This window comes from Castanea sativa, chromosome 12 (assembly GCF_040712315.1).
Source record: "Castanea sativa cultivar Marrone di Chiusa Pesio chromosome 12, ASM4071231v1".
Classification (NCBI taxonomy): Eukaryota; Viridiplantae; Streptophyta; class Magnoliopsida; order Fagales; family Fagaceae; genus Castanea; species Castanea sativa.
This window is the reverse complement of record NC_134024.1, coordinates 43,454,292-43,467,058: the sequence shown is the minus strand read 5'-3', so window position 1 is coordinate 43,467,058 and position 12,767 is coordinate 43,454,292. Positions and strand designations below refer to the sequence as shown.

General features: G+C 34.2%; 2 pseudogenes; both read left to right on the top strand.

The window, feature by feature from the left end:
- Nucleotides 1-2,621: 2,621 nt before the first annotated feature.
- Nucleotides 2,622-3,818, top strand: LOC142619050 (receptor-like protein Cf-9; annotated as a pseudogene).
- A 9-nt stretch (nt 3,819-3,827) lies between these two features.
- On the top strand, nt 3,828-12,063 carry LOC142619049 (receptor-like protein 19; annotated as a pseudogene).
- The last annotated feature ends 704 nt before the right edge of the window (nt 12,064-12,767 follow it).

Sequence of the window (12,767 nt, the reverse complement as noted above, 5' to 3'; positions counted from 1 at the left end):
CCTTTCTTACCAACTAGTAAATACCATTTCCATTTCAACTCATCTTTCTTTCCTTCTTATCTCCTTGTTAATATATTCACAACCTTTTGCTCATAGATTATAATAGCTTTTTCCCTACCAACAAAGAAAAATCATCTAACAAATCAAAAAAAAAAGAAAAAAGAAAAAAGACTCCGACTTACCAAAATGTAAAGACTAAAGACTTTAGAGAGGAGAAAAAGAAATGGTGCGAGTTCGTAATCAAACTTTATAGTACGAATGCAAATTTCGGCCTTCCACCAATTACACGTAGAGGTGTCAATATTTGACCCAACTCGTGAACACGACACGAACTCGACACGGGTTTTTTTGGGTTAGGGTTGGACCTTAATGGGTTTGGGTCATAAACGGGTCGACCCGAAAGTGACACGATAAGAAACGTGTCATAAGCGGGTCAACCCGTGTAACCCGTAATAGACACGTTTGACACGCTAATTTATTTGTGTCAACCTAAAATGACCCACTTAACACAACTTGTTTAACTTGTATAACAAATAAATATTCATTTTATTTTAGATTTGTCAAATACCTTTTATATCCAACATATATTTTAAATTTAAAAAGAAAAGTAATTACAAAAATTAACAAGAGATATAATTGAAAATTGAAACTTTACAAACCCTAAATCTCTAAACCCTACAAACCCTAAATCTCTAAACTTTCTTATAAATATCATTTCTTTTTTCTTTTTTCAGCTATATTACTCTTCTCATGCCTAATTCTCAAACTCAAAGTGTCAACTCTCAAACCGGTTATTGCTCTCTCTCTCTCTTTGAAGTGTATGTACTTCTTTTGGAGTGTAAAGAACTTATTTCTAGATGAATATTATATTTTTGTTGAGCTATATTATTTTGAATGTGGGTTGAAGACTTGAAGTGTATGCACTACTTTTGGGATGTAAAAAAAAATTATTTCTAGATGGATATTATATTTAATATTATGCAAGTTGAAATGAGTTGTATTACATTTGTGTCAACCCAACATGACTCGTTTATTAAGCGTGTTAAATGGGTTGGGCCAGGTCAACCCGCCTTATTAATAGGTCGGATTAGGGTTGAAAGATCATGACACGATTATTAAATGGGTTGAGTTAGGGTTGAGTCATTTAGTTGAATACCCCTACTTCGACACAACATGAACCCAAAACACTAATCCGAATTGACACCCCTAATTACACGTTTACTTTTAGGCCCACCAAATTTTGGCCTACTTTTTAGTCAATTGCCCAAAAATTAAGGTACAACTTTTCCATGCCTTTTTTTGGGTCACGATTCCTAATTCTGGGCATATTATTTTTTTTATTAGAGGAACTCTGGGCTTATAATTTATCAAGACCAATGTCCTTCTTTTAATTTTTTTTATATAGCATTATCTCATAAATTTATGGTAAACATAATAAACTCATAAATTTAAGAGGACAGTATCCTCTAGTTTTCAGTATTATTATTATTTTTTTAAATTCTGTTCTTTTTAATTTAATAAAAGTAGTGTTATTATTATTATTATTATTATTATTTAATTTAGGCCCACTTCACATGTGAACCTATGAAATAAATTGTATAAAATGTCACAATTCCTCTTTTATATATTTATCAAGACCATATTTCTTTTATTGCATTTGAACCTATGAAAGAAATTGTATAAATAATTTAATTTTTGTTTTTAGCAGTATTTGTAACCATTAAGCCTGGACCTTCAACAGTAGATGGCAAATTTAATTTCTATCAACTTTTTATGTGATATGTCTGAGATGTTCATGCCCATTGGTCATTGCCTTGACATAACAAGAATTGAGATTATTTAGCCACACTGCTGCAATAATTTTAAATGTAACAACCTAATGTAGCAATCTGCTAAAATTTTTTAGCAATAGCAACCTAGATGTTGCTTCAATTTTGGTAATTGGGGCCTTCTCAAAAAAAATTTTGGTAATTGGGGAGTAAAATAACTTATTTGGGGTTTTGCCCAACTTAATGCTACTGCTCTAAGGTGAGGTCCATAATTTATAGCTTTTCGTCAATTTAAACTAATGAATGATTTTTAAAAGAGAGGTGCTACGTCCACAATATTTTTACAACAAATCATAGGTGGTTAGTTGTTATTGGTTCAAATTTGAACCTAACACTAAGATTACTTTTTTGCCCCAACAATAACAACCAGTAACATCTTGCCACTTAGGATTTGTTGTAAAAATGTTGTAAAAATGTTGTGAACATATCATTTCTCTTTTTTGAAAATACCATTTTACCAATTTTAGTGAATGAGAATATTTTATCAAATTCGATTCTATGACCAAGACCGCGTACAACACAGGGTTGAATAATAAATTTGCAATATTGTTGTCGTATTAATAACTCTAAGGACTTTGAATGACTTAAAAAAGGAAAATTGAAAGAAAGGTAGATTCGTAGAGGACATTTTTTTTAGCAAAAAAAAAAAGTAAAGGACTTTGACTGACTTGGCAGCATATATAAATATATGTTCATCAATTCCATTCCCATCCCACCATCCCTTACACTGATAAGTGATAACAGCAGAAATATTTTTGTCCAGCGTTCTTATTATAGGCTATAGGGTATCAAATGGGGCGTTTAACGGGGAAGTATCAAGTCTTGTGTCTACTGTCCTTGCTCTTCTTGCATTCTCCATTGTCTTTTTCTTCTTTCTTGTCTTCAAACTCACAATGCTCTGCTCTACTCCAATTTAATAACTCTCTTTCTCTCGACTGTTTTGCTTCTAGTGTCGGTTATGGCCAATTATGTGAACGATCTTATCCAAAGACAGCCTCTTGGAAGGAGGATAAGCATTGTTGCAGTTGGGATGGGGTTGAGTGTGACAAAAATACAGGCCATGTGATTGGCCTTGACCTAAGTTATAGTCGGTTCAAGGGCGCCATTGATTCCAACAGTACCCTCTTCCTTCTTCGCCATCTCAGGACCTTGAACCTCGCTTGAAATGACTTCTATCCCTCTCTACTTTCATCTGAGTTTGGCCAGTTTAAGAGTTTGACTCATCTTAACCTTTCTTATTCCTACTTTTTTGGCCCAATCCCATCTGAAATCTCCCAGTTGTCTTTGCTGGTTTCACTCGATCTTTCCTGCAATAATTACCTATCAATTGAAACACCAGTATGGAATAACCTAACTCTGTTAAGGGAACTTCGTTTGGATTGGATAGATATGTCCTCAATTAGACCTAAATCTTTGATGAACCTATCTTCCTCTTTGACAACTCTTAGTCTCCATGGCTGTCTCTTGCAGGGAAAACTCGAAAATAGCATCCTACTCCTTCCGAGTTTACAAACCCTTGATCTAGGGCTTAATATTTATCTTAATGGTTCCCTTCCAAAGTCTAATTGGAGTAGCACTTCCCTGAAGTTCTTAGATCTCTCTTTTACAGGATTTTCAGGAGAAATACCTAATTCTATTGGCAATCTAAAGTCCTTGAAGTATTTAGATCTAAGTTTATGCAAATTTTTAGGGCCAATTCCAACGTCACTTGGAAACCTCACTCAAATGACTGATCTAATTCTATTATACAACAGTTTTACTGGATCAATTCTACCATTGCTTGAAAACCTCGCTCAAATTACTCGTTTGACTCTATTTTCAAACAATTTTAGTGGGTCAATTCCAACATCGATTGGAAATCTCACACAACTTACTTTTTTGGATCTATCAATAAACAACTTTTTTGGAGTGATTCCAGCATGTCTTGCGAACCTTACAAAACTTACTTATTTGCATCTGTCATTTAATAATTTCAATGGTGAGATTTAATTGCCCCTTATGTACTTTAGGTGTTCTTGGCAAATGCATGAAACTAACAATTTTCAATTATTGGGGAATATTTCAACAGGTTTGTTGCCGTCCTCACTATTGAACTTGCCAAATCTCTCCACATTACGCCTTGATAATAATCAACTTGTTGGTTCTCTTCCTAATCACGTAAGTGGTTTGAGTGGTTTGAATCTAACTGATCTCTTTTTAAATTCAAATTTCCTATATGGAACATTGCCATCTTGGTTGTTCAGTTTGCCATCTTTGATGAGGTTAAACATCTCTAGTTATCAATTCATTGGCGAGATTGGTGAATTCAAGTCCAATTCATTGGAGGAGCTTGACTTGGGCTATAATATGCTACAGGGCTCTATACCTAAGTCAATATGTAGACTTGTGAACCTTACTTCTCTATCTCTCTCATCAAATAACTTGAGTATTATGTTGGACTTAGAAATATTTTCAAAGTTCAAAAATCTTTGGGGTCTTTATTTATCAAATAACTTAGTTATCATCAACAATAATGTCATCTATACCCTGCCCTATCTTAAGTGGCTCCATTTGTCTTCTTGCAACATCAATGAATTCCCAATTTTCTTTAGAGCAGCAACAAATTTAATAGACTTAGACCTTTCCAATAACAGTATTTACGGTCAAGCTCCAAGATGGTTGGGGGATATGGGGAGGGATTCATTATATTTTCTTGATCTTTCTCACAACTTGCTTCAAGGACCATTTCCCACTCTAAATTTTCTTGGGCTGCGATATATCTTGGCATCCAATAACAAATTAACTGGAGAAATCCCTTCTTTAATTTGCAATGCAAGTTACCTTGTACTTCTAGATTTGTCTCATAATAACTTAAGTGGCATGGTTCCCAAGTGTTTGGTACACTCTAATGTCCTCGAAGTGTTGGATTTGCGAATGAATAGCCTTCATGGTACCATCCCTACTACATTTTCCGAGGGCGGCAAATTTAGGAGTATTAACCTTAATGGCAATCAATTGGAAGGGCCATTGCCGCGGTCTTTGGCAAATTATAAAGACTTGGAAGTTCTAGATCTTGGAAACAATAAGATAAATGAAGTCTTCCCTTATTGGTTGGGAAGTCTTCAGAACTTGCAGGTTCTTGTCATACGATCAAATAAATTTCAAGGTCATATAGGCAATCCTAAAACCAAATTTCCTTTTCCAAATTTGCGAATCATAGACATCTCTAACAATAAGTTTAATGGTCCTTTGCCAACAAAATATTTTGAAAATTTGAAAGCCATGATAACTGTGAATGAAAGTGACGTTGCATTGAAATATATGGGAAGTGCGTATTATCGTGATTCAGTGAATGTCATGATCAAAGGGCAGGATATTGAGTTGGTGAGAATCCTAACGGCCTTAACAAGCATCGATTTTTCAAAGATAGATTCATAGGGGAGATGCCAAAGATAATTGGAAGCCTTAAATCATTGAAGGGGCTCAACTTTTCTCACAATAACCTTACAGGTTATATTCCCTCATCGTTTGGAAATTTGACTAATCTTGAATGGTTAGACCTCTCTTTCAACAAGCTCCGTGGGGAGATTCCCAATCAATTGGCAGATCTACCGTGGCTTGAAGTTTTAAACTATCACATAACCAACTTATAGGACACATACCTTCAGGAAAGCAGTTCAATACATTCGATATTGATTCATACACCGAAAATTTGGGATTATGTGGATTTCCGTTGTCAGGAACATGCAACAACCACGAGTCAAATCAACCACCGCCATCAACATTGCAAGAAGAAGACAATTTCGAGCTTAAAAATGGGTTTAGTTGGCAAGCTGTATCGATAGGTTATGGATGTGGAGTGATATTTGGAACATTGATGGGATATCTTATGTTTAAAATTGGAAAACCAAAGTGGATTGTGAGGATGGTCAAACTAGAGCAACATATCATGCTCAAAAGGCTGAAGAAAAATGCCCACAGACGTGGTGGAAGTAAATAACAAGTCAAAACAATTTGTGGGTAGATTTGTTAGAGTTTTTTTAAGAGAGTTTCAAAGGCATGTTGTAACATTTTGTAATTTGTGGAAATCACTTCAATTTCATGAAAAGGTTGGGAGTCCAAGTAGAATGCATCTATTGTGGGTTTTTTCATTTCTAGATCATGAAATTTTTTCAACCATGGAGGAAATTATGGACATGCTGGAATCTGACTCCAGTGGCAAAGAAGAAACAAAGCTCTCCTCGAACTCCTTCCATTTGCCAAAATTGGGATAAAGATGAAGCTTCCCTTTCTACTTACCATCTTCATCATCCTTATTCACTCTCATCTTCTTCATTTTTCAAATGATGGAAATAGCACATAATGGTGATTTAGAAGAATATCAACCTTCTTTTATGGTCCCCAAAGACACAGAACACCATTTGTTGCCAAGGTATGCCTCTGTCTTTATTTACATCTTGGGGTGCCTTTGTCATTTTCTTCTTTCTCTCTCTTTAAATGTAAAGGATCATAGACCAAGCTGCTAAACTTTTTAATTAATATTTATAAAATAATTATTTGATTTGTTTTATTTATTTATTTATTTTAATGCAGCTGGTTGGTGTTGTTGCTGTTGAAATAAACTGTAGGCCCAAGATTCCTTTCCCTCTTGCAATCTGGTTTTTGATTTCTGCTTGGCTTAGCATCAAATGCCCTGTAACATGCAAGGTTGATGCCTCTGATGTTTCGGAACATATCAAAAATCTTTGTGCTCTAGAATATCTCAAGACCCCTAAGTTGACAGTAAGGCCTTAGTCTCTCTTTCTTGATTTTCTTGTTGGGTACCACATCTGTCTATATTTAAATTTTGCTTTTGTTTTTCATGTCCATCTTTATATGATTCTTTGGTGAATGAATTTCTTAAATTTTAATGTTGTGGAAATTTATGATGGTATTTAATTATAAACTTGCTATCAATGTTGAATGTAAGTATTGTCATTTTTCAACTGAAAAAAGAAAAATGTGAATTCAATTTGACTGAAGATTCAGGATAATTTTGAGATTATATATAGAAGTTCGGTGAGCTATAAGTCAACTTGTAGGTGTAGACTTGATATGATTTCTTCTCCTATTTGCAATCTTTAGGTTTTGATATATGAATGTGGAGTGAAGGTATATATCACTGTATGTTTTTTTCCTCTTTCTGGCTGAATAGTTTCACTGTATTAAGTTATAGACGAAACTTTCCAAGTTTCATTTGTCTTTTCTATTTTGCTCGTTCCTTTTCCTTTTTAGCAATAGTTGGTATGCATTTGGTTAGCTTTCTTCCATGTTTGATTCAAGGTGAAGCCCATTTTCCCTTGTACTTTATGCATAAAATATCTATGCCTATGCCTTGAACCATGTTGTGGGTAGGAGGTAGTGAGATTAATCACATTTAGAAGATGGGCACACCCCATCTAAAGGAATAACCTTTTCCTTCACTACATTGTTCTCCAAACTGTTGTATCTAGCATGCCAATAATAACTAATGTTCCAGGCATAGTCCACATAGTGCTGAACAAGCAGAGCATAAAAATCAAAGGTCCTTTGCTATATTACTATAAATAAGAAGATGGTCTGTTGTCTCCCTGCTAATCTTACAAGTGTAACAACAATCCTTGTTTTTTCCCCATCATTAATTCATCCCCAATGCCGTAGACACCATCTAGAGAGAGAACGATCTTACAGAGGGGAAAGATAAGGTAGAAGAGAGGGGCAGAGGGCGAGATGGTGAGAAAGAGTGAGAGAAGTCAGAGAGAGTGACAGTGAGAATGAGAGAAGAGATGAAACAAATGGAATAGAAGAGAAGAGAGAGACACAGTGCAGGCATGAGAAGAGCGATAAAGCAAAGCAAAGAGAAGAAATGAGAGAGAGCTTACCGTGAGATCTAACTCTGTTTCATGTGGAGTGATAGAGTTGTTTTCCCAAAAAATTTAGTGGAAAACATTCTCTAAAAAATAAGTCTTTTTTTTTTTTTTATAGATTTTTCTATTGACCAAAGATTGTTTTCCTTTGATCAATTTTTTTTTATGCTACCAAACACTGGATAAGTTTTTTTCCAAAACAAACGGAGCGTAAATCACCACTCACCATTAGAATTGAGGTACTTGAGCCATAGTCAGTTCAGAATTGGGTTACTATTTGGTTGGAATGAGTGTATAAGGCATAAGACCTATGCCATCATTTCACTATCATCTTTGCCAACACCCTTTTGCCTACTGGATCAATAGAAACTAAGTGGTGCATGAAGGAATAAGTGTTAAGGATGCTGAAATCTTGATTTCCACATTTTACCTGTTCGCTATTTGTAGGGTTGTAGCAAACACATGGGAAGTGGACATTCCTGTTAAATTTCAACAATTTTGGCTTTGATTGTTATAGTTGACACTAATTCTGATTGAAGGGAGTAAAAGCAATTGAAATCAATTGAGTGTTGCGTTCCATTGTGAAGATAAAAATTGGGAGACCTTTTTTATTTTTTGTTAGCTGGAATGTGCCCTACAAAACCACAGTTGTTTGTTTGGTTATTAGGGAAGTAGTACTTTTTTTTTATAATAGCAAGGTGAGGTTGTGGGTTTAAGATTATGGGTATGCGTTTAATTGCTAATTTAAAAGAAGAAGAGGGTGGGGGGGGGGGGGGTTGTAAAATGGAAGATGAAGCCATGGGTTTCAAGAGAAACCAGGTGCATGTGTAAACTACTATTAAAGAAAAATATCTGCAGATGTAGTAATAGAATTTTTCCCCAAATATTTTTGGTAATGAACCCATTAATGATAGGAGTGCATTTAATGTTGATGCCTTCCTTTCTTGGTGCATCTCCTGCCTATTTAACTGTAGAGTTAAGTTGGTAGTCTGTATCAGTACATGTCAGATTTTTAATGTAAGTTGTAATTTAGGTCATTGGTATCTGTTTTCTTAATCCTTGCAATCCTCATTCTGGACTAGTGGCTATGAATCACTATACAAATTTTTTAATTCTGTCTTTGCTTGGTCTTGCAGGTTTTTCCCTACAATAGAGAATTTCTTGGCTGTATAACACTTGATCAGATGTTGAAGGCGTGGATCCCTTTCTCTATTCTTTCATGATATGTCTACATGATTGTGTCAAACCTGTAGAGAATTTGGTAAATATAATTATCCTTGGATGCTTTATATGGTTGTGTGTAGTACATGATGTGTGTGAAGACAACAAGATTAAGTTCTTAAGATATTTCATAATTGGAAACTCATGATTTGGGCAATTTATTTTTTTCCCTAAGGTTTATCTTTCTATTCTTTGAGAGCCTCTGTTCCTTACTTTGAATTGATCAACTTCATACTTGATGCAAATGTGTACAAATGTCAGTCTTTGTATTAGAATTTGATTTATTTTGGGTACAAAAAGTTGAACACTTGAAGAAACACATTTTGGAAAGCTGCCACTATTTGTACTTTTACATGTGCATACATACATATATTTCATGTAATTAATGTGATGCCAAAGGCTATAATTAGTAAGGTAACAAAAATATTCTTTAACTTTGACAAGAGACAAATATACAGGTTCAAAAATGGAAACGTTGACTGTTACAGTGTGGAGTACATGCTTTCTTGGCTCTTAACCTGTTGTTTTTCGTTCATAGAGGCCAATGTCATGGCTGGTGATAATGCATATCACCAGTGAAGTCGTTGCTTGAAGAGATAATGCACTGTGCGAGCAAAGCATATTGTTGGCATGTATGAAAGGTATGATTTAAGTCACAGTTGAAATTTGTCTTAGATTCTAGTATCAATGAGGTCACCCCTGATTATGCCTTTCACAACCTCTATTATAATAATCTAGCGGACTCTAAATATGTGCTTACTTGATCTCATAAACTTAATTGATCGTAGACCACGTGTTGGTACATAAACATTATTAGTGTTATTTAGTAATATTTACACCCATGTATTAGTTTTATCAACAGGATGACATATACAGAAACGTGAAAACACTAGCACAATTTTATTCATGTTGTGTCTTTGTCTCTCCTAATCTGCCATATTAGTGTTTCTGCAGCTTATATCCATGTCCACTTCTTCTTAGTCATGTTCATAAATTTAAAGTTTAAATTAAGTTTGAGATATTAAGCCAAAAGTTAATTTGATTACAGATGTCAAATTAAGTTTTAGATAATTTTATTTTTCTTTAGGACCTAACAGATGTCATTATTCTACTATTGTTTGCCTCATTGTAAGTTTATGATTCAGTCTAACTCTTTTTTTCTTGTTCAACAAGGAACTCAAACAAAACTCTTGGTTGGTCTATGAAGGATTCGCTAATAATCCTTATGGTGAATTTTTCATTGCAAGGAACAAATCTCTTCAAAAGATATATTGCTTTATCATCAACAAAGAGCTCATGAAATATGTCTTTCAATTTATACAATTTTCTGTACTATTTTTTTAAGAAAACCTCATTCAGGACTATAATGTGAAGAATTGGAGGAAGCAATTGTGCAACCTCAAGGATGGGAATCCAAGCTTCCTTGTAGTTGTTCAACGATTTTGACCATTGGAAGATATCTAAATGTCATTAGAGAATGTGGGTAGAATGGTAAGGGTCTGTTTTGATCATGCACTCACAATATAGTCTAATAGTTTTTTTTCAAAGAAAAAATAATAGAAGAGACCCTTCTAGTCTTCCATGATTATGTGTTTCATCTTACTTGTAGGTGTTAGAAAATCCAAAATTAACGAGCTTTAGCTCAAACCATCATTAACTTGATTGTATAAAAGCTGCTAAAGATTTTGTGTAGCAAAGTCTGAATTTATCTCATCAATTCACTAAATAACTTCCTTGCCTATATACTTCGTATTTTCTAGTTCTACTATGTTACTTGTCAATTATGGCAATTGACCTACCTTAGTAATTAATTTTCTACTGAAAAATTATGCTTTTACTATTGGAGTATCATCTAATTGGAAGGATGTGCTTCTTAAAGCAATATCTTCTTCTCAATTAGGCATATGTTACATATGGAGTTTGCTATCTATTTGATTTAACTAATTCTTAATTTCAACTAAATGGGGTTGTATAACTCAGAAAATCCACGTGTATATTTTATACTACTTTTTCTTAAACAGGTTATCCACCACCATGATTTTTTCCTTGATAATTGTCTCAAAGAATGTTTGCTTCTCTAAACTACTGAAGGTCAGTGCTGTTTTTTTATCAACAAATCTTGTTCCAATTTCTATTTGGATTAACGATCAGTATGGTCAAAATATTATACATCTCTAACTTTGAAAAGTAGGGGGGGAAGATGTTGGGTAGAGAGATCTGATTGAAGAGTGAAAAGAATGAACAAGGAAATTTGAGAAAGCTCCTAATCAGCATGTTGAGCCCAAGAAAAATTGCAAAGATTGGATTCCTTCTTTGGTAGACATTCCCTACATATCAAAGTTAATGAAATGTGAAGGTAAAAGAAATCATGTTGCACATTGTCTTAAAATTCAAGCCACAAAAAAATCTTTGGTTCAAGTTATTCTTATTAAAAATAATAACCTACATCTTTGACTTTAGAATTAAGATGTCATATTATTTCGATTAAGACAAACTTGGAACTAAAATGATCATATAGAAATGGATTAATCCAATGATAATTAAGTACCACCAATGAATCTAGTGTAAGAAGGAAGAAATTAATATGTTATGCCGATATTCAAAACTTGATTTCTGATTTCCATGAATCCCCCATTGGGGTTTATTCTTATTAGCTAGAATTTTCAAATGCAGAAAGTGGAAATGGTTAAATCTCTGTGCCAGCGGTATGCAGCAGCAGCAACTCAATGGTTGGTATCATCCTCCGTTGACTTTCCCAAGCAGCAACAGATGAATTGCTTAATGGTTCTGTTAGGAATTCAACAGGTTCATCAAGGGCACTTAACCACCAAAAATTTTATGGTCACTGATCAATTCTGCAAGTAAGGTGACACATGCAAACCTCTCTCTTTTTTTGAGAGTGTGTTTGTTTGTTCATTGATTTCTCATTCACACTTGTTGCAGCAAATTAAAGAGAGAATTTATTGCAAAGCATCAAAGCTTGGGGTCGAAATTGAGCAATAATTTCTAAGTAGAGCCATGTTTGACTCATTTTGCATGGTGTATAAAGACTAGTTGTTTCTTATATATGGTACTTTTGGATGAACAAAGTGTGAATATCTTCAAAACATCATATACGGTATTGGGTTTACAATTTCCATATTGTTGATAGTGTCTCGGATTTATCATTGCTTACATATCTCTAACAAATATGAAAATCCTCTGAGTTTATAAAGATTTTTATTATTGTTGTGTTAGTAGGTATTTATTGTTGCGCTATGGGTCTAATTATAAATGGATGCTTAACTCTTTGGATTAAGTTGATTGAGTTATTATTGAAAGTCTATACGGAATAATCTTCTTAGTACTCGGACTTAAAGATATGATACATGTGTATCACATTGCAGGCCAGATTTTATCTATCAAGGTGCTAGTAACATTCCTTACCGTTTTGAAAAAGGAGAAATTTGCCTTTAACTTATTGATCTTTGCAAACAAGCAGTGGCAAAAGATAGCCAAGATATTTACAATTTCTGAAGAGTTTGCAATACCTGCAGCAGCAAAGTGATTTCAGCTAAAGGACTTCCGATTGTTCTTACTTCTATGTAAGCACATGAATAAGCGAGTAATTTAGGTCATTTTTGGGTGTAGAAAGTAGAAACCTAAACTATCCCTGTTTTTTACAAATCATTTCCCGTTATTCTGAGGCTGTTTGTTAATTGCAGCGCTCTGTTCACTCCAATCCTTCATCATTGAACTCCAAATCCAAGCTCTCAATTAAAATAACCCTTTATAAATCCTGCGAATATAGCATAATTTATCACCATAGAAGGTTGTCCAGCCTTTCTTACTGATTATCCCACATCAAATTTGG